Raw genomic sequence first — 19,760 nt, forward strand, 5'->3', positions numbered from 1 at the left:
TTTCGATACTTATGGATTCGTTTTCTATTCGAGGAAAATTGCGAACGCTTGATGCATAAAAATGATATTTTAAGAATACCCTAATAATGCGAGCGGGAAATTTTTCTCGAATTAATAATTAAATGGAACAGTTGAGAGAGGGAATTAACAAGCTAAACATGAGAGAACGATGTGTGCGTGTGTATGTGAAAGGTTTTTTCTGTTGTACACATATTTATAATATTACAAAGATAGATAATATACAATTTAAGATAAATAATCGTCGGTTTTTATTGTCAAAAAATAAATTTAAATTATCATATCTCTCTGATAATAAGTTTTCTTTTTTTTAGATATTTTTCGTGCTATTAGATAATGTGCTTCAAGCCATTGTATATTTAATATATTTTTTTATTTCTTCTTATGCTATTTTTCTTCTGTTAATAATTATTTTCTCACTGCATAATTTATTAAATTATTATTGCAAAAGAGAGAGAGAATACATGTTTATATAAACATGAATATATCATAATCCTACTATTATTATAGTATTAATGATCCAATTTAACGTAAACAGATTATCCTGATGAATCAACAAAACGAATACGTAACGCATACTCATTAGTAGTGCATATATAGATAAATAATGGTAACAGTAACCATTTACATTGCATAATTCCATCTTTTTCTAGAATCATTTGTGATATATTCTAAAACAGAAGTTTGTGTATAGAATTCTATTCGGTCTTTCTTGTTCGTGAAACATTCGCTCGTTATAAAGTTTTTCGTCGCTGCCAGGTCAAGTATAACTCGCGTGGTCAAAGTTGCTGACACATTCACACACACACGTGCCATCAAGAAAATCGATGGAATGGGTCACTTGGCGTGCGACAATGTAATTTCCGTACGCACCAACGAAATTCCAGCGCACGCAATGTGGCGTTCTCGCCTATCTCGCCACATTTCCACACTTTCTTCTCCTCTTCGTGTTTACTGCGTACATATCAATATGAATGAAGGCATAGCTGTCAACCTATATAATTACTGTACATGTAATATCGTTCCATAAAAGACGAGGACATCAGCAAACACAAACATGATTGCAGATATCCACGAAATGCTATAGTTCAAATTTTGTCGATGATTAATTTGATAATCACTATAAATCACCGATTTAAAAAAAAGAGAGATGAGTGTATTTTCTAATTTTCCTAAGAAATCTCTCGAAATTCTTTAATTTTGATATTAACATATACAGTCATGTACAGCTGACGCTACATCATAAGAGAGAGAAGAGAGAAAGAGGGCGAGAGAGAACGTAGCGTTTCTCACTTCGCTCCGAAAACCTGAGATACGGAAATCAAGTAAAAGAGACGCTTCAGCCTCCGAGAACTAACTGCGTTAGAAATCCAGCTACCCTAATAATCCGTTCGGAAACCCAAGCTTCCTTCTCCTCCTGATGAAATTCAGCGGGGAATATTAATACCTTTATGAATGCAATTAGTTTTGTGGCAGAGCACACGAAGAAAGGATTTCGAGTTCAATCTTGTTCGTCTGTTTCCGTATAAGCTATTTCAATGCCGACAGGCATAGATTATGAGACGACGAAGTGGAGAAATGCGAGAGATTATAGTGAAGATTAAAGCGCCGATGGGCACTGTCAAAAGCATAATCTCGATGCTGGGCTCAACAACCGTGTTCTTATATAAAGATTCAAGTTTGCCGAAGAGATGCTATCTACAACACACCAAAGCGACAAACTTGTAAGATCTCCGCGGTAAGATCACAGCTGCATGCGCACTGGCAGTTACGGGCGCACTAAATCGACATGGCAAGAAATAGACTGCCATCTGGATGCTCTGCGCTTGACAAACGCGCAGTACACGTCGAAATAAATTGTTTGCCAATGCAAATTAATTTCTAAATTTCACTTTCGCATACCATAAATATAACTGCTTTTTCTTTTTAATCCGATAAATCGCATATAATGAGAAACTGTACTTTAGGAGAAAAAAATTATCCGTTATAGAAATGTCTTATATACAGTATTAAAATAATCTTCGACGTTAAAAGATTTCTGAGATCAAAAGAAAAAAAAAAAAATAAAGGAACGATAGAAAAAAATCGTTACGTGCATTTGATTGCGCTATTGAATCATGTCGGCTGCAGTATATCTAATTTTCTATAAAATATGTATATTAATATATACGTTATTAAAAAAGTAAATGTATATCTGTAACCACTAATCTATTAAAAATTATACAGTTTTTTTTACTGGATCGTTTTAATTATTCTAAAATGTGAATTAATTACGATTTATCACAGCAGCAGCATTCTTTTAATTACTCCTTCTTTGTTTGATAAACCAATATGGATTATATATAGCTCTTTTGTTCCGTTCAAATGTAGAAAAATAAAGTAAGACGTTTCTTAGCCAAGCGCGTTTCCGTTTGCGACGAAACAGAAATAACGCGTGCAGGAACGATAAAGCTCGCGTAGCCAACGACCTTATTACACCAATGCGTATATACTAACGCGGCAAGTTTATGTTTGCATTCGCAAGCATCTCGTGCGAGCAAGATGGAAACCTCAATCCGACCACAGAAAGACTTTCGTAAAATTTCTAGTGCAAATAAGCTCGGAATATACTGTCCATCTGTGGATATATCAAAAGCTTTGTACGAAGAATAAACATAAGCATAAATAGCAGCAATAACAAAATGTCTAAAAAAATAATAACATGCAACAACATTATAAATAATAATTTTTTCTCGTTGCAGATTTTATTAGAGTGATCGTTTACCGCAATTTTCAAATTATTATTATTCCAATTCCTTTTACTTCATTAAAGTATAATTTTATCGAAGAGACATCGATTATAATAATCTGGATTCAATAAAATATTACAATTTAAGATACTTTATAATATTTTCTATACAGAATACGTAAATTATGCTGTATAATAAGATGTATAATGTCTAGTGTTCACACACAGCTACTACTGTCATAAAAGACATTATTTAAAAAATTTACTTTTGTATACATATAACTAAAGACTCGTATCTCGTTAAATACTGTAGTCTCTAATTAGAAACCTCAGCAAAATTTAATAAAGAGTGAGAGAACAACAAACTGTAATTCAATTAAAATAAATGATGTAAAAAATTCCTCTACGTGTCCATCACAATTAATGTCAACGTATTTTCGAAACCTACGACGTGCATATCACATATCAGTCTCTATTAAATTAATGCAATGCGTGATAAATTTTATGAAACCAATAAATAATATAGTAAAAACTTGTTGCATAAAGATAGGCATCACTCTTATATTCTTATTCAATATTGCTATTTTAGTATCAAAACATTTCTTAGCATAATGATAACGATTTTCATAATGATAGTGTTAGTAAAAGATGAGATAGCAGAAACTTTGTAAAAGATATATATCTATAACTCTCTCCTTCCTTGTTAATCGATACAAATTGCTTATAGCCGATAAAAAAAAATAAAAATAATGAATTATCACGCTAACAAGAGAGAAAGATATATATATATATATATTTATTAGAGAAAGAGAAGAGGGAGAAGATTCTATACTAACTTTTAACCTTCCCCTTATATTAAATCATGCATTTTGTATTAAACCGCCAAAGGCTTTTAAATTTAAAGACGATTCCATTCTTTTTGGCCCTTTTAATATCTTGCAGCAAGATTCGCAAGAAAAGGCGATGCCGCAAGCCCTGGAATTTCGTGATTATCGAATATCGATTTTCGCAGACGCTATATTACTACTACGAGGGAAACTTTGCCAGCTTTCCACAAATATCGGGACATTCCCACCTCAACCCCCATATAACCGTCCTATCCGATAACTTCGTTCATCTGGCTCGATGCAAGCCACGGAATTATACCGTGCAGCACTACCTGGCCACAGAAATCATCGATCCTCAAATCCGGTATATATCGATTAATCTTGTGCAATTGAAATATTTTTATATTATGCCGTTATGAAAGAGTTATTATATCGAATTACGCTTTCAAAAAGCGTGCGCGGTTATTTGATATTAAATTGATTCAAATTAAATTAGTTGAAGCGGAGTATCTCGTTTTGTTGTTCGATTTATCAATTTCCGTTCTCTTAAAGCTTAATTTGCAAATAACTTCCGCCGTTTCCGTTAATTAAACAATCAATTGCGCTTCGATATTTTCAAGTAAATTCTAAATAAATTAAATCTTTTCGCCGGAGCTGTATGCGTTAGGTATCTCTTAGTAATAATCTTCATATCGTATAGTGTATTTATGATAGCATCTATAAGCTGCACTATTAAATGTGTATAGATGCGTACGAATTGATATGATTATGAACGTGGCTCAGTGAACCGTCCATCTTCGGTGTAATATGTTTTCCTATCGTACGAGTAATCTTGTTGCTCGATATCGAATTGCTTTGAAACTACCATGATTACGGAGATCGGTTAATAATGCTCGGGTGCGCGTTTATCCGAATTTCGGAGTACTTGATAGGCGTTAGACTCGCTCGCAATAATAATACCGCGGTCAGCCGTTGCATCCGCTCTGACAGCAACGTGTTGGCAACAGTACGTCGCAGATGTCGGATGTCCGGATGTCACGTAGTCGGAAAAGCGCGTCGGAAGTCCTACCTCACACTGCATATGCTGCTGATGCACACGTGAATGCACGTTTACGAATGAAGAGAGAAAGGGAGAGCGAGAGAGAAATGTCACGTAGTGCAAGTTAAATTTCTCTTCCACACGTATGATTAAAGATAAGATTTGTCGTTAAAGTACACTTGTCAGTGCGAAATGCGTTGTTTATTTTTAGAAAAGCACGTTAGATATACGAGATGTTTCTAAAAATACGCTGCGCTCCATATATAGCGAGATTTATCAATTAAGTGAAAGCGATTCTTCTTAATAAAAATATCAAAATACCAATGACTTTTAAATTGTTGCTATATATAAAATGCAGTAATTTTATCATATAACTTTCTTCACATACGAGAATTATGGGAGAATCTCTTCACTTATTTTCAGCAATATAATTTATATATATTTCCGCTCACTGAAAATTCAATATATAACTCTGTAAGATTAATATCACTCAGCCGAGTTTGAATACATATAAAATAAAATTCACGTTATCATTCCACGTGGATATTTCACAGCGATAAGCATTGACACAAATCGCGCTGGCTGTTTGTAAAATTGGGAAAATTCGCGACAAATGCTGGAGCACTCGTTGCCTCACAGTTTGTGGCAAGTAAAAATTTAATAAATTTTTACCGCCGCAAATATAGCGAGCCAACATCGCGCGATAGTGTGTGTATATATATATATATATATATATATATATATATATATATTTGCATGCATCGATATATGCACGGTTTGATCGATCCGGCGCAACGCACGCGCACCGCGAAAACGCGCCTATTTGTATGCACGTATGTCATTGTGCGTCATATGTTGACCCCTTCCAGTCTCCCGCCTTCCTTGGACGGATTTAAATTTCAAATCGACACTAAAAAAACGATCTGAGAGCGAATCGACGTTAATCGATATCCATCGATCAGTCATCGAACCTCAGATAAGCCTTCCGGCTTACCTTAACAATGTGCAATCGCACGTGTACGGCGAAATTGACATTTCTCCGCAAGTCATCCGATCGATCTACAATCTTTCGCGAATTATATTTTTTATTGATATGCTAGGACGATAAAGTATTGTACACACATATATGTGTAATTATAAACTGTTAAATAAAGTGTAAATATTTTTCATGGAATGTTTTAAATTTTGTTTCATATCGAAATCAAAATCATATCAATTGAACTTGGTTTTTAAATCAGAAAATTATTACGATCGCGTTTTCTATATTTATATGAACTTTATCCAACTTTATCCATAAAATTATAAATAATTTTAAAATTAAAACATAAATGTTGGATAATAGCAGACATTTTTCTTGCATTTGCAGCTATCTAATAATATCCATTACGGAATGAATGCGTTTTTGAAATAATGGATTATGTATCTTTCATGCGCCTTTAGCGATTCTTCGCGTTCGCGTCATGTTAGATCCAATTCTGTAATGCTACGAGCGTAGTGTCGTTGACAGAGTAACGTCTAAGAAAAGAAGTTGTTAAAATTGCACGACTTACCGATGTGCCGAGCGACGGAACGGAAGGATCGAGCGTAAATTCTGAAACACAAAAGAAGAAAACTTTTAGACGCTGTGAGGAAAAAGAAACAGAGACATTCTCCTCTCTCCCCCCCAATCGTTAATCTTCCATGAGGGAAACATTCGTCCCGACTCACACGAGACTGTTCGAAACTTGAAACCAACCTCCGTCAACCCCAGAGGTGCGCGTACAAGGGGGCATTGAAAGTCTCCAATATACCCAGCATTTATCGTTTGAAGAAGACGAATACGATTCAGTCGAAAATTCTCGTCGAAGCTGTATTCTCGAAGAATCCCCGATATGTTGGAAGTTTCAAGGAGACAACCACGAAGAAAAGGACAAATCCGATCTTATTTGGAAATGTTTGCACGTTTTCTTATGTCAAAGAAACAACGGAGATATTAACGTTATAATATCCAATATCTCCGATGTGTTTCGCTTATTCGAACATGTAGAAATTTAGTTAATGTCAGAATAAAGATCGAATTCAACAGATCATTTTAAAATGTAAAAAAAATTCTGCGCGAATTACATTTTCATGAATTTTTAAAGAAACACGTGCGCGTTGTTGATGAGGGTTGATAATGGCCCTATTACCGTGCTCGAAATCTCACAATGTTTTCACAGCTCGACAGATTTCGTCGCCATATGAAAATGACAGATTCTCCTTCGCCATTGATCACCAGCCAACCAAATCGGAAGACAAACGAGGCAAACACGAGGCCAGCGGAGATATCCGCTGTCGCAGCCACCCTGTTTCGAACGAAAGAGAGAGGACGAGAACAGATTCCGTTCGTCCACAATTACAGAGCACGGATTTGCATGAAAGTGAAAAAAAAACTTTTTCCCCCGTCAGCAGCGTCGTCTCTTTCTCTCTTTCATTTTTTCATCGCACATTTACAAAATTGTTCATTCGCAATTTTCAGCTGCGATAGGCGGCTGCGGGTATTTGAATATAAATTAGCCCTTATAATTTGCGAGAACAATAAAAAAATTAAAAGACAAAAATTAAATAAACTGCAGTAATTTCAGATAGGAGCTTATATAAGAAATGCATGTCTTGAGACGCGCAAATTTTGAGTGATTGAGAACAGTTCTCACCGATAAAGCGATATTAAAATGCGGGTTTCGTTCGAAAGCCGCGGTCGATATATAGCGATGTAACAACGTTGTAAACGGCGCAACTAAAGCGTGCATTCAATACATTAGATCGCAAACAAAGCGAGTTCGGTTGAGTTCCGCCCCGGCAAGAGATAACACGCGAAACGCGGTTCATGAAAGCTTATACTTACTACCACACTTCCGCGCACACATCATTAGGTTCACAAAGCGACCGCAGAGATTTTCAAAATTAAAGCGCGTTATTATCGAGAGAGCGTTCTCACGTGTGAATAAACGCGCGAGGGCCCGATTTCACGGGCCAATGACTCCACAGCATCGCGTAAAAGTATCCAAAAACGTGTATAGGCCGTGCACACATGCGATCATCCAGGAAACTATCACGGCGCTTCCGCATTCCTCCTTTTTTAAAGGGCTATCTCCGCGTAAAAGGGGGCGTATATATATATTTTTCACCATCCTCTAGATATATTTTCTTAAAAGGAAAAACAAAATAGTGACTTTACAAAAGACAAAAGACCCTCCGTAAATTGTTAGGAAAATGTAGTTAACGAAAGTTGATTGCTAAAAATAAATAATAAATATAATAGTAGTTATACTGAAGAAATAAAGTTAAGCGATGATTATTAAAAATAATTAAAATAAAAATTGGGTAGTAAGATTGTATAAGTTAGTAAACGCAGCTAATAAGATGTTTTATATACGAATAATCAATGCGAAATATTTAAATCTATCTAGTTTAATCTATTCTAGTACAGTTGAAAATAGAAGCAAGCACATTCTGCACGAGCAAATTATTGCAAATTTGTTTGAAATTTAAATGAAGATGACAAACCGAGTTTTCCGATTTAATCGTAAATTGCAAGAGACAATGTCAATGTCAGTTGCAGCGAATCAGTTTCAGTCACTCTGTAACTCAATGTCAATATCAATTACTGCAAAATCCAAGACAATATTCCGCCATTTCGACGTTGAATTACGTATAAGGATCGACTTTATATCATTCTTGCTAATTTCGTTAAATCATATTCCACGCGTATCTATCCGAAATTATTCTCCAAGTCAGTTTTAAGTAGTTTCATTACGATCGTTCTATTTTCGTTTTAACAGCTTGATATCTCGTATCTTATCGTTACTGGAAAATTTTTCTTTTTGTAATTAAGAAAAAAATTCTTTCTTTTACAAAGAAGAAAAATCTTCTTTCCTTTTTTTATTTACGGAAAGGAAGAATTTTCGTTGCAAAAGGATTAAACTCGTAATCCGCGGTGTGCATTTACATGCTGACTTCATTTTCTGCTGCCTTTGCAGATTCAATGCTACGGTGCAAAATAGGGCTCTTGTGCAGGTGCAAAGCATCACACCAAACAAATTGCAATGCTCGTTGCAAAACCCGCAATTAACTCGCAATATTATCTTTCTGCGATTAATATAACGTCAGGTTCATAGTTTTGACATTTTGTTTTTATACCGGTTACACCGGTTAATAATATAAAGCAGATATGAGGAAAGATAAATATCATCGGTGTCCGTCCATGTTTTACACGTGAGTAAGCGCGTTCACTGACATCTAATTAACAAAGATGTAAATAATTTCTCTCTCCACATAATAACAATTGTCATTACAACTCTGGAAAGTCCGTCGCTCGAAATGAAGCTTGATTAAACTTGAGAGCGCGCCATATTCTTCGAGAGGACTATCTCTTTCCTCGGATATTACTCTTGACAGAAATCTAATTAGGAATATCAAAGTCGTCCTCGCACGTATATCCGTGTTACCATGTCGCGCTTAAGAGAGACCCAAGACCCAAGACTTTCATTTTACGCTCAGACTTTACGTTCCAGCAAGTTGTCGTTAATTCGCACGCGAACATGTTGAACTTTATTGCTTGGGACCCCCGTCGATCCGACAAATGAAACTATCAGGCGTAACGCTGTGCTTTAATTCTGTATATGAATGATGTAAAAACGTGTATATGCAATATTACATATTTTATATATGTGTGATATTGTGAGAAAATTACATTGTGAGAAAAATATCGAGTTCGCGTGACTATCGCTGTCAAAGCTAGTAAAAGGATCGGGGTTGAAATCTGCCAGGTAGTTCTCCCTGTTTTGAAGGAGAATCCAAATGGATGCTCATGATACTACAACAATATATCCAGTAGCGCGCATGTCTAGCCGCTGTCACCCGTCGTCTCGACTTTTGATGCTCGAGAGAGATAAGGGGCAGCTTAAAGCAGCGCAAAATTTCAGAATCGGATAACTTTGTACATTATATATGACTTTGTATATTGACACATACTTTCCGAGCGAAAATAGATTTATGTCAGATTTATGATATATCGCGATTTAAAATTGTCGATATCTAATAACACATTATATTCTTTCTTAATAAAATAATTTTATAACTTCCGAATAAGACAAAGAATATCTTGCACATAAATATCGCAATGTGCAATATTAAGTACACTGTTCTCTCTATTACTGAATATATTCTAATTATTTAATTTTTTATATTCTGTATACATATCCAAGATGAATATAATATCCAAATAATTTTAATAAAACTTATATCTGATCATATAAAAAATAATGAATTTAAGATTCCTATGTCCTTACTGCAGCTATGTATATTACATTGTCATCAGAAGAGAGAAAATATACGAGTTTTATTTTTGCGAAATACATCGAAAATAAATTTTTTTCGTGTTCGATTATGTAGATTAGTGAAATGCACAGAAAACTCTTTTTGATTCGTGAATAAATAAATAACTGTAAGTCTTCGTCAATTATCGTCTATTTTCGCTCAAAGATATTTCAAGTATAGTATTTTGTATAATTACAAAATCAATAATAAACTATTTTTGCTGCATATAAATGTATGTATACTAAAATGTAGTCTACAATGAGTTAATATAGATCGACAAGCACTAATGTTTGTCCAGTTTTCATGACCATGACACAATTATTGATTCTACAATTGCTTATAGAACTGTGAACATATTATTTTATAATAGTAATATCATCGTGTTTCACAAATTATATATCTCTAGATAAAGACATTGATACAATAAATATTGCATTATGTAAATTTAATATCCAAAAAATATAAAAATTATCATTTTTTAAAGAAAATTGTTATATTTTTAAAAATGTTATTCTACATTATCTCTTATATATTCCTATTTCAAATTTTTATATATTTAAAATTATAATTGATACAATTTTAATTTTAAACTATTTATTAATTTGAATAATTTTTTTGTAGACTTTACATATAAAAGTAATGTTTTAAAAGTTAAAAAATTAAATTGAGAAAGAGAGAAAGAAAGGTAGTAAAAGTAATGTGCCATGAAAAATATAGTGTATTATTGGACATGCTTCCCCTACACGTCTAGAGTTACATACCAAATTTAGAACGTCCGTAATTAGAAACACCATTTTCCGAAGCAATGGTATATCGAATACGCGCGAGCAGAATTGTTTGGACTTCCCCTTCAAGTTATTAGAGAGGTCCGCATCGCTCTTTTAAAACTTCCGGTCGGAAACATATGAGTAAAACAGATCGATAACATGAATTGTGACTCATTAATAATCTAACCATAGAATCTTGTTTTAATTAATTGTTACATATTTAATAATAATTAAATCGTGTTTAATGCGCATTTGTTGTACGTGTACAATTATCTTATTCGTTTCTTGCTATATCTTGCTATTATAATATAAAATTAAATTAAAATAGAGTATAAATATACTTTAAAGATTATATATAAGAATGCATCAATAAAAAAAAAAAGCAATCGCTGTCGATGTAAAGCTGTAAAGAGGGAATTAAAAAAAAATATTACGGACACGAACGGGGGACTTTATCGATCGAACGTGCGGCAATACTTCGCCCAGCTGGACATCTTATCAAACAAGCTGCCACCGCAGCGTCATGAAAGCCCTCGCAGCGGTATGTCCCGCATGGATCGCAGTAGCCGAAGAGACAATCGATGCGTCGTCGTTAATCCGAATCGATACGTATAAGGGTACGTCGCGTGATCCATCCGTGTTTCTCCACGTGGAAAATCCACGGTGTAAATGTACTCACTCCTCCCCGGAGTCTCTCTCTAGCAGGGTAGCGCATAGAGAAGACGGGGTTGAAGAGCGACGCGACCGCGGCGGGAGTGAAGTCGATGGAAAAGGCGAAGTCTCCGTTTAATCCGTTGCAATCGAAGAGTCCTCTACTCTTCCGTCGCCTTCCTTTTCACTCGTTTATTCGCTACGCCTCGCGCCCACCCTCGTCGCGTTGGTAATCCTGGATAAAATCCCAAAGTGATTGCCTCGCTTTTTCCGCGGCACGACCAAAGGATAGACGGTCTCTCTTGCTGCGCGGATATGTGTTGGCCACGAGAGAGAGAGAGAGAGAGAGGAAAAGAGAGAGGAAGAAGCGACGGAATTGCAAAAGTCTCCAAGTATTCGAGATAGAGAAACTCTACGAGGACTGGACGAGTGTCTGGTAATCCGCGTCGAAGGGCAAACCAAACAGAATCGCGAGTTGGAGACACTATCGCGAATAAATGCGCGTCGACGGAAAGAGAGGGAGAGAGAGAGGATATTCAAGAGGCTCAAAAGGAAGCAGCTAGTAATATCTTATGAAAGACACGCGTCTCGTTTCTTATCTTTTGGCAAACTCATTCGTCTCTGGTCGCTTTTCGTATATGTATATAGGGCACGTATTTCTCTACCTTTCTGAATAAAGCTTCTATATGCGGCGAACTATCGTGCGCACGATCGCCGATATCGAAATAGAATGATCCTCGGAAATAGACAGAGAAAATATTTCTGCTGGGCGCGAAAACAGATTTCCATAAACCGAGTAAACCGAATGGACAATAAAATAACAACGAATGTCGCGTGTAAATAAATATTATTTGCAAAGCGCGTTTACACGTCAAACAACTTACATGTGACACCCATATATATAGGTACGCGAATACGTCGTCGATACGATACATTTTCCGCTAGCGTAAAATCCGAGTGACGTTTAAATCGAGTTGGCATTATCCTCTCAGTCTGGCTTAAATACCCGGCTTATATCGCGTTAAGTAAGTGGCGCCGTCAACGATGCGCATTCAACTGTAAATTACTGAAAATGAGAGCGGGACGGACCGCCCACGGTTGGTCGACGCGGTTTAAAAGGCTCTTGAGATTTCAATGCGGCATAGAGTAAACGTTAGGAACGTTGGCACATTTTACATAAATGCGTACGCGTCTTACATAGATCCAACAGTCTGCACAATGCGGTCTCACACGCGCGCACGTATATGTATTCATTCATCCGGCGCTCGTCTATATATATATATATATATATATATATATATATATATATATATAAGCTGCACGCGGAAATTTACGCAGACACGTAAGAGAAAAATGGGTGCTCGTTACACGTATACGGACATTCCCGGTTAAAAAGAAGAGTCGCGCGACATTTCATTCTCTGAACAATGATGCCCCGGAGTAAATACGGGCATTCCGATATTGTCGTACCTATATATATAGTCGGAGCGTCAATTCCCGTCCCTTTTCATCGCTCTCTCGTATTAATCTGCATGAGAAAAAGAATGAATGCGTATAACGAATTTCAATATTCGGAATATATTCTACCCTGCTAAATGGAAGCATTCGAATAATCGAGGAATTTGACATATAAAGATATTTTGTCATCTCTGTGTTGTCACTCCTATAATATCTTGTGATAACTTTCTTAGGGATTACGCTAATAAAAGTTGAAACTAGTTAATTAACACAAAACTCTATGAATATGAGATCTTAACAACGAGCAGATGCGAGACAGATGTTCCTACGTTGTTCTAATTAGAGTTTATTTGAGAGTTCAGAGCGCGAGGGTAAGTCTACTTGTCCTAAATAAATGCACGTTGCAAGTGGAAGTAGGCATCGTAGCGTGTATAAAGACAACAACGTACTTGAGCCACTTGCCTGAAACAATATAGCGAATCTTACTTTACCGCGTATGACTTGACGATATTACGGGCAAAATTAAATTTGTGCATCTGAGATTAAATATTACGCGAAATAACAAGATTAGATGTTACGTGGATGACGAGATTAAATATTACGTGAATCACGAGATTAAATATTATGCACATGTATGGGTAAATAAATTAAATTATATACATGCGTTAAAATGCTTTAACGATTATAAGTCAATGTTAAGATTCTCGGCTAACGAGATAATAGAATAAATGAGGTGTGCCGAAAGAAATTATGATCGGATCGCAAAGCGAGAGAAGAAACGCTAACAATGAATGAAATTGATGCTACCGTTTTTCTACTACTTTCACGAATTTACGTAATCGGCTTTCGTCTCTTCCAACCGCGGCGAAAAGGCGCAAGCTTTTCTCAGCGTAATGAAAGATCTTTTGTCATTCGACGTAGAGAGAATTAACATATTTTCATTCAGCTCGAGGGGTAAAAAGATCAAACCAAAGTTCCGGAACTGTTATAGTTTGTGTACTAAAATTAAGAAAGTTTTTCTTGAAATCGTACAAATCTAACATCTCTGTCTTCTGTTTTACATATCGAAATAATCAAAAGTTGACGACACTTTAGAAAAATAATTGTATGCTTTCTGAGCATAAAAAAAGTGAGAAGTAATTTTCAATCAACATAAAGTCAATACTTTTTTTCAAAAAATTACCATATCGCTAATATTCGTAATGTATTGGATTAAAATTATTACACAATCAACACAACAAATTTCGATCTCTCTCTTTGCCCTAAAAAATCTGTTTTCAAATTTTATTTAGTATTCAAATAAAATTTGTCAGAATTTTGCATTTTATCTACCAGCAGTTCATATCCTGTATATGAAAATCAGTCGCCATTAGCGATTTTTTGGAGATATCCGCGTATCCGGTCACGTCTCATGATTCTTCGTGTGTCCGCCGCGTGTGCATATGGATACCAGCTGATTGCCATCTAATCTTGCTTGCCCGTAATTTCGAGGTGCACTTCGTTCCGCAAGATGCATCGACGCGGCAGCGTAACGCGTCGATTCCCAAAAATCGTTGCATATATGCATGCAAAAACGCGTACGTGTGCGCCCAGTGAGAGATCAACGGCGCCGATCTCTCTTGTGCGATCGGTTAAACCCGTATGCGCGCGACCGGAAGTGACCGCTCGCCGGCAAGATAACGATAATCAGACGGACGCTGCAAGATCGCGTCGAGCAATCCTTAAATAAAATTGCATGTTGCCGTGCGCAAACTCGTATGGCGAGGAGGCCTGGTAGAGTCGCCGTATTAAATCCTATACTCTTCCTCCTTAATTTTCTGCTATCTTCACTTTAACCTGTCTCTTCTTGATTCACCAAGCTTACGATCTTGATGACTCGCAACGCATAACCAGAACAGATTATATCTTTTACTGATTATAAGGTATAGTTTGAAAATAATTTTTTTTTTCAATGATACTTTTATTATTAAAAAAACGAAAGAAAATGCCGTATATTTAATTATTTCTTAATAATTAATTATCTCTCTATAAAAAATCTATAATAAACATTAATATCCTGAAATTTGAATAAAGCTCGGACGCGCATTTTAGAAAAAAAAAATATTCAGAATTATCAATATGTATCGCGAGGTGTCATTCATGTCGGACTTTCCATTTAGTTATTCACGCGGTATATCATTTGGGAACGTTGAAAATACAATGCTATTTTCATGCGACTATGACTAAATATGCGGTTGTTGAATCGATAACATGACGTAGTACGTCTATGACTTCGAGAACAAAGTCATACATTAAAATGATACATCGTGAATTATTAATCAATACATAAAAAATTGTTACGAAAGTCTTTTCAAACGTAGAAAATGTCATTTAATAATTATTTTTAAAAAGCGATTGTTTAAGAATATATCTTCGATATTTTAAAAAATGATAATTTAGTAAAATATACACCAAATTTATTATCCGTAATATGCAAGAATAAGTTATTGCTGAAAATATTACATTCAGCGATATAAAAAACGTAATTTTATTTGCGCAGCGCACGAAATACAATTTATTATACCTCCATCGTTCCAGTACGATATATTAATGAAATATACGTGCGCATGAGAAGGAGTAAGAGAGAGAGAGCGAAATAAGATACCGAGGGAAGAAATGGAGAAACAGGAAAATGGTTAGATGAGTAGCAGGAGCGATTATCATGTATCGCCTCATATCTTATCCACCGGAGCTCTCCTCGCAATTGCAACCACATGCATGTCGAGAGGTTCGCGTAGCTCACAGACGCATGATTAGCGCAGAGTTGCCATGAATAATTTTGTTTGCAAGTTAAATGAGGAACTGCCCCTTTTTACACACGCGCGAGCATCCGCGTAGAAGAGAAAAAGACGGCGAACGCAAACGGAAGGAAAGAACAAAGGGCGAGTACATCAAGGAATAGAGTAATAAACGAAAATTAACGAAGAGAGAAAACGGTCGCACGGTATTACCCGTAGGACAAGGGATGCATTATTAATAAAGTACGATCGTGGCATCCTAAATTATATTAAGTGACCGAATGATGATATGAGATTGTGATAAAAATGCTTAAAATAAAATTTAATGAGAAAAGCAACGAATTTAACGAGACAGGCATTAAAACAGTCTGTCAACTATATATGTATACCGCAATTCCTCACGATGGGGGCTCAACCTCACATCCATCACTCATAATTAGCTCCCTTTTCATGAGAATTTTAGCACAATCGTAATAAACTTGTTGCTACCGAAACAAATTTGTGTCAAAAGAGACGACGAAGTCGGGAGAAAAGCAGAAAAACGAAGGAAACCGACATAATGTGGGTAATAGCGTATTCAGAGCAGTCGAGGGGAAATGCAGCTGGGAGGCCGCACTTAAACCATCAGCATTCTGCACATATATACATATCTGCGCACCGATAGCAACCGGTGAAGGTACCGAGGAGCATCTTTTGTGCGAGATAATGAGAAGGATTCAATTAGTCTGCGGTTGGCACCTAATGCCTCCTTCCCGATTACAGTTCGAGCACGCGCGACGCGAACGTGCTAATAACATTTCAGCAAAAGATGCTAAATATCGACGTAATATACGTACATAAATCATTTAGAATTATAAAAAGTACATGTGGCAATTATAAAAAAATTAGAGCCGAACGTGCAAATTTTTTCAGCACACGAATTCCTTCAATTTCAATTAATATGTTTGTAATAATCAATAATGTATCATTGAGATCGCAATCTTAAATCTTATGACACTTTATTGTATTGTACATGCTTTAATATACAAAATATTATTAACAAATATAAAGTTTTAATTAGAGAAAAATCTTTTTGACGTTTTCTGAGTTCTTATTTTGCTGCAGAATCCGCCAGACAAAATTTAATGACTTATGGTTGGTGCGGCCCGTAAATTACGAAACGTACGACCAGAGAGGAATATGCGCTGCTCGTTTGTCGCACGTGCTGTCCTGGCAGAAAATTACGGCAGAAAATAGTAAGTTTCGAGATATCGGTGAAAATACGACCATCGACCATTAAATAATTGATAAAAGAAATATGTAACATTTGCTGGTTATACTCATGGCAATAATAATCTCTACATGTGATATTTATGACTAAAACGTCCAAATGTATTAAAAGTTATGCTTTTTGTTAAACTAGAATAAGCGCGCACCATTCTTTAATTTTATATTGAAAAGAATATTTTAAAAAAATAATATAAAGTTTGTTTGAATTCGATTAATATTTTTGACAGAAATCAGCTGATTAAAGCGTTAATTTGCTAATTAAATTTTAAAATAATGTTATAAAAATTAAAATAGTAATATGTTGTAAATAATATGTTATAGTACTTTAAACTCGATTAATATTTTTAACAGTTATGTTTCTGTCAAAAAATATTCGAGTTTAAAGTATTATAATATATTATTTATATTATTTTAATTAACATATTTTTATTTTAAAATTTAATTAGCAAATTAACGCTTCAGTCAGCTGATTTCTGTTAAAAAATATTAATCAAGTTTAAATAAACTTTATATTATTTTTTAAAAATATTATTATTTTTAATACAAAACCGAAGAAACGCGCGTTGTTCTAGTCTTCTTTTTCTAAAAAAGGCATGTTAAATCGATTCTCGCTAGTATTGTTGCTTCTTTTCCGCGATGCTGATAAACTATCTCGATACGCGTTGTGCATCGCCAGGGTTAGCAGTTTGACAGTTTGTCCAAAATAAAATTAAATCAAATAATATGTTTTAAATAATATGTTATAATACTTTAAATTCGATTAATATTTTTGACAGTTATCAGCTGATTTCTGTTAAAAATATTAATCAAGTTTGAAGTATTATAACATATTTAAAACACATTATTATTTTATTTAATTTTATTTTGGACAAACTGTCAAAAGAGGCAACAATACTTCGAGAATTTCGAGAATCGACTTAATATGTCTTTTTTTTAGAAAGGGATTCTGAGAACAATCAATGAAAAAAAAATCATGATAGAAAAATTCATATATTTTTCTATCGATAAATAAAAATCTATATAAATTATTATTAATATTGATTAACTATTCAACTTATTATTTCTGCACTTAATTTTTCGCTCTTCCCATCTTCTTATAGTAAATCTCAAAAGCAAGAATATGATAAAGTCAAATGTTTTCGACGAAAAGGTGACGAAATTCCTTAATGTCACGCGGCAAAGTGCGTGCAATCACGCGTAGCTTTCAGTTAGTTTGATCGTTGGAATTTAATTACGGATGGATCGGATAAAGGCAGGCGGATAGCCCTCCGATGGCATTAGTTGTCGGCTATACGATCTCATATCGTCAATTCAACCTCTGCTGTATTGACATTCTGCGTTCTATATAGCACAACACTGAAATCTCTTATTATTTAGTGTTTTTTATCTTACACGAGCAACAATACGATTGTCTCAAAAGTGTTCGCGATGGGATACTTTTTTTTTCAGAGTATGATATACAAAAATATCACTCGTTCAATAGATATGAGACAAAATGAGATAATAAACATGCAGATATTTTATATAAATGAGATTGTTAAATAGATTTTAAGAATCTAATTTAGAGAGAATTTATATACTTCATTAATCCCCCCTCTACATTCTCAAAATGATAAATTTTATGATAAAAAGCATTGTAATAAAAAATAAATTAAAATAAATGCATATTAAAAATAAAAATTTCGATAATTCTAGATATTATCGAAAAAAGAGAAAAATATAATTTGATAGCATTTATTACGCTTGGACATGAAATTCTAATGTTCGTAAAATGTATTGCGTTCTTTTGCTCGAATTAAAATAAATCTTGCAATCATGCAACTCATACCAAACTATTTTAAATTTCTGAAATTACACGAAATCAAAATGTTCCCGACCGCTAATTCTTATTGCACTCCTAGCATTGTTACACACAAATGTATTTTTTATTTTATATTTACATTTTATCTCTGAAATTACATTTTCCAAGCGCAATATGCGGAAATACATTACTCTTTTTTTAATCCGCTTTAGGCCCAGTTCTACCAACGTCGGTTAACTTTAACTTATGGTTAAATTATTTTACTTTGTATCTTTTTAAGAACATATCTAAAAAGAGACAAAGATATAGTTTAACCGGATGTTTAAGTTAACCGACGTTGGTAGAACTGTCAAGTCTTAGTCAAGTCAAACATTTAATCTAATTAAAAGTTAACTGTTAACATGTAGCACAGCATCTTTTATCAATTAAAAATCTCTTTACTAAAGCGAGATTCAGATTCAGATTACTACTAATTATAAATGTTCCCTATCAAGTTTTAAAACATTTATCGCATTCACCTATATACGAATAAATGTAGGACAGCTAAAAAAAGACACATCTTTCACACACACAATTAATTATTGAGAATTTCTACTTTCAATCTTTTAAATTTACCGAAAGAGGGAATTCGATATTTATTTAAAAAAACGTAGGTGCGGATTGCATGCGGTTGCCATTTATACCGTATGTTCTCGCGTTATCACGTATTTTTTGGTTTGCTTCCATCCTTTTATCTCCCTTTTAGTTTACCTCTCTCTTCGTTTTCGCTTCAATTTTACCTTCGTTTTGGCAAAATACCAGAATATGCTATCAGTTTGCCTTTGACGCAGTCAGAGAAACACAGTTTCTCATAATTTCATAATCCACTAGACTAAATCCAGACGTGATCTGATTGGACGTGTGGAATACAATAATATCGAAATGTTGCGAGACAACATAAAATAATTCGCGCAGCATATGTTAAACTTTTCAATGCATTATTCATTTAATATATTAATATCGCGTTTAATAAAAGAATTAAGTTTATTTAATATAAATCAATAAAAAAATTGTATTGTCGACGAAGACTAGAAAGAATTTTTAACAGA

General features: G+C 34.6%; 1 protein-coding gene across 4 annotated transcripts in view; it reads right to left on the reverse strand.

The window, feature by feature from the left end:
• Positions 1 to 19,760, reverse strand: part of Tinc (transmembrane protein tincar) — a 122,972-nt gene that overhangs the window by 83,034 nt on the left and 20,178 nt on the right. For 3 of the 4 annotated variants that reach the window (XM_083051254.1, XM_083051009.1, XM_083051168.1), the window contains exon 3: positions 6,163 to 6,203. The exons of the other annotated variant lie outside the window; for it this stretch is intronic. The gene's annotated coding sequence lies outside the window, so the exon portion shown is untranslated. The remainder of the gene's footprint in view (positions 1 to 6,162; positions 6,204 to 19,760) is intronic. 4 annotated transcript variants of the gene reach the window in all.

Source organism: Prenolepis imparis, unplaced genomic scaffold (genome assembly GCF_030444845.1).
Source record: "Prenolepis imparis isolate NDT839.2.m4 unplaced genomic scaffold, iyPreImpa1.0 SCAF_1, whole genome shotgun sequence".
NCBI lineage: Eukaryota > Metazoa > Arthropoda > Insecta > Hymenoptera > Formicidae > Prenolepis > Prenolepis imparis.